We start from the raw sequence: 3,666 nt of genomic DNA, 5'->3' as shown, positions 1-3,666 counted from the left end.
CACAAATTTGACTTTTGTATTTTTTACATTATGATATTATAAACCAAATTCACTTCTGCCTATTTTCATAATTTGTGACCCCACCTAGTCGGGTACCTAAAGATGTGTTCTGTCAATGTACTTAAAATGTGCGGTAAATTTGTCGAACGGAAGGGAACAAATGCTTCGAATGTCAACGAAGAATATTTATTCAAAAAAGTCTATTCGGGCTTCCAGCTGCGTGGTCTCCCATCATTCTGCAAAGAATACCATTCACTTTAATCAATAGCAGTAAATAATCAGTTCATAAGAACTGCCTTATGCCGGCCTCTGATTGAGGTTGTTAAATCGCTATTTCGTACATATTATTTTGCGGTAGGACTACATCTCGTGGAAAAGAAATTGGTGGATTTCATTTGAAATAGGTTTTTTAGTAGTGTTTTTCAGCTATGGAATAAGTACGAGGTAAACTGTGGCAACAAACGTTTTTTGGATAATACAAGAGAAATAATTACTATCCATTCTTACCATACATTACGTTCAAACTCAGTTGGTCGATTGTATTAGATAAAATCTTGCACTTGAATGGCATGCTTATTTTAAGGAAGGCAACCAACAGTAATTGGTAATTTATAAGAAAAAGCATAGATTAAATGCGTTAGCAATTACTTACCCAATAGAATAGACAACTCCTTTGATATCGGTATTCACTCCTTCCTCGGCTCTCCTATTCCCAATGAAAAGAAGGCAATCCTGAAACATCAAATAAATTACTTCTGTTACTGAAATGAGAAAATTATTATACTCCTATGAAGCAGACCTCTTCCTTCAATGCCTTTTCTAAACTTACAGGAATCTCAATCCCAAATAATGGACAAATACTTAAAGAAAACAGGTTTTGAAGAAGAAATGGCGTATCAATGTGTCACATGCTCTTCGCTTGAGATCTACTCATCCTGCGGCTTAGGAAGAGGCCTTTACACCCACAGAGAATGAGTTTATCTAATCTATAGTGCCTCATTAAAAATTGAAGTGTAGGGATTGCCAATTCACGACACTGCCAGTCATCGCTTGGACGAAAGTAATTACAATCCCCTCGACTGAACTTAATGGATTAGAAGGACATATATCACTTTTTACGATTTATATTTGGATAGATTGCGATTTTTTGCGAGATTATTGAGAAATGGGATCACGAGATGAAGATGAATGTAATGGATTCTAAGCTGAACACACACTGGCTAGATTCTACCCCCACGGTCAATCCAGATACGAAAGCTGATAGGCATTGTGCTCACATTCAAACAGTGAAGCGAACAAATGCCCAAGAACTGCAAACGCATCTTCTTTAGGTCAACGATTTAAATCAAAACCAAAGAAATTTTTATCAAATAACTGCAGTTAGTTGTGAAAAAACATAAACGGTAGTAAAAAATTATAAATAGGTACTTATTTGTTTATATTGCCTGTATAAATCGAAACTCCATCTGACACAAAAGGGAAAAACAATTGACTAATTAAGATCTCAGGGTAAGATGGTCCAGACCGCCCACAAGCTATTTTTACTAACGTTGCATTTACTTCTTGTCCCATGAATAAAAAATCAATATTTCGTTTAAATAGAGTTTTGAAATACCGCATTAAGTCTGTTAACCTTCGAACAAGTATGTAATACACGGTGGCAAAAAACTTTCTATAGATATAACACATGAAACATTTGCTCAACATTCTTATCATAAATTACCTTCAAACTCTGTTAATCGATTTTATTAGATTTAATCTTGTATTTGAAAGGCATTCTTATATAAAAAAGGCTATCACGCTATTTCGCATAATTTGAAAATTTTTTGAGATTAAATGCGTTAGAAATTACTTACCCAACAGAAAAGGCAACCCGTTAGATATCGGTATTTGCTCCTTCCTCGGCTCTCCTATTCCCAAAGCAGAAACGGCAATCCTGAAACGTCAAGTAAATTACTTCTGTTACTGTCATGAGAAAATTATTTCACTCTCATGAAGCAAACCTCTTCTGTCAATGCCTTTTTTAAACTTACAGAAATTTTAATCCAATACGATGGACAAATACTTGTAAGATAACAGGACTTGAACCACAAGATGGCGGATCAGTTCCCCAGACGCAACACGAACGAGATATGCTCGTCCTGTGGCTCAGGAAGAGACTTTATACCCAAGACAGCGGGCTTATCTAATCTTAAATGCCTTATAAAAAATGGAGGCGAAGGGATTGCCAATGAACGATGGTGCCAGTCAACGCTCGGGAGAACATAATTGTGATTCTTTCGACTGGAATTAGTAAATATGATGGATAGATATCACTTTTAACGTTTTTTTCTTCGGATTGGTTGTGATCTTTTGCGAGATTTTTTATACATTGGATCACGAGATGAAGATGAAGGAATCGGAGCTTCCCAATTACTCCATAGAAGGTGCGGCTTGGCAACTGAGAAATTGAAATCCGTCTTTGAAGATTGATGACGTAATTTCGCTAGCTCGCTGCGCCGTCGCAGAAAAATGTGTTCGCGTTGGATTTTGTCCGCTTTTAGGCAGCAGTGCGCAGGCGATTTCGCATTGGTTGTCGTTTATGGGAAGCTTGGATGTGCTGAAGGTAGATATGCAGGAGTAGCTGAAATGGGAGTGATGAATGCTATAAGTTTCATTATTTAATATTAATTTGTATTTTTTTCTAACTCGAACATTTTCTCAACAAAAGACAGATGTTAAACTCTAACATAGATTACAGTCACTGAGGACCGTAGATTAGCATAACATGCATCCGTTATCGGTATCGCCAAATACAGTACAGTTTTGAGACTTCCCTGCTAGTGACTACGGTCGTTTTAATATCAATTTATATAATATAACTGTACCCTCATGATTGCTCAAGTTGAAACTATTTGGGTAACTTGGCTACGCCTAGCTGTTTTGCAACGACGATCACAAATAAATTTTTCTGATGCCATTCCACGTTACTCATTTTCACTCTCTCTACGTAATTATCTATTTTTCATGTAGTTGGATTAAGGAAATAAATATAGCTCTATTATTGCATAGACAAGTGCTATCACTGATGATACGATTAACGACTATATACAGGGGCGGATCCAGGATTTTTTTCTGGGAGGGGCACAAGCAAGGCCATATCCAGGATTTTGTTCTGGGTGGGGCACAAGGATACCTCGTAATACAAAACGAACGCAATGATAATGGGACCGTATTAAAAATCTTGCATATTTTTGAGGGTCTGGGGGGGGCACGTGCCCCCTTGCCCCCCCTCTGGATCCGCCTATGACTATATAATCGCCAAATTTAATTTTAACGCAATGAACATCTAGGAAAAAAATTTTGAGGAATGATGTGGCGCGAAAATTTAAAAACAACATTCGTATTGCGCGATTATCGAAATCATGAATCGACTTGTTCCCGGGCCAATTTTTAGGTACCGACGACTCTCGCATTTCATTTGTTTTCGCAATTCAGAGCTGTCTAGGGCAATATTTGCCGATGGGGCTAGAGCATTCATAGCGTCAACGCAACGCAATGCTGTGAAGGCATCCTAGTCACCTGTACAATGCACAGTGTACATGCATACTAATTATGGATCGGTAATCATAGTTTTTCTGTTGTGTTCACTAAAATTGCTGTAATCAATGCAAGAAATCATTTAAA

At 37.3% G+C, this 3,666-nt stretch overlaps 1 long non-coding RNA gene across 1 annotated transcript; it reads right to left on the bottom strand.

Annotated features, from left to right (window-relative positions):
• Positions 1-648: 648 nt before the first annotated feature.
• LOC124173523 lies at positions 649-2,124 on the bottom strand. The gene is made up of 3 exons (XR_006868593.1): positions 2,034-2,124; positions 1,857-1,936; positions 649-732 (listed from the first exon to the last, which is right to left on the bottom strand). It is a non-coding gene; the product is annotated as an uncharacterized LOC124173523 (long non-coding RNA).
• Between the last annotated feature and the right edge of the window lie 1,542 nt (positions 2,125-3,666).

This window comes from Ischnura elegans, unplaced genomic scaffold, assembly GCF_921293095.1.
Source record: "Ischnura elegans unplaced genomic scaffold, ioIscEleg1.1, whole genome shotgun sequence".
Classification (NCBI taxonomy): Eukaryota; Metazoa; Arthropoda; class Insecta; order Odonata; family Coenagrionidae; genus Ischnura; species Ischnura elegans.
The sequence above is the reverse complement of the archived record's forward strand: the minus strand, read 5'-3'. Positions and strand labels throughout refer to the sequence as shown.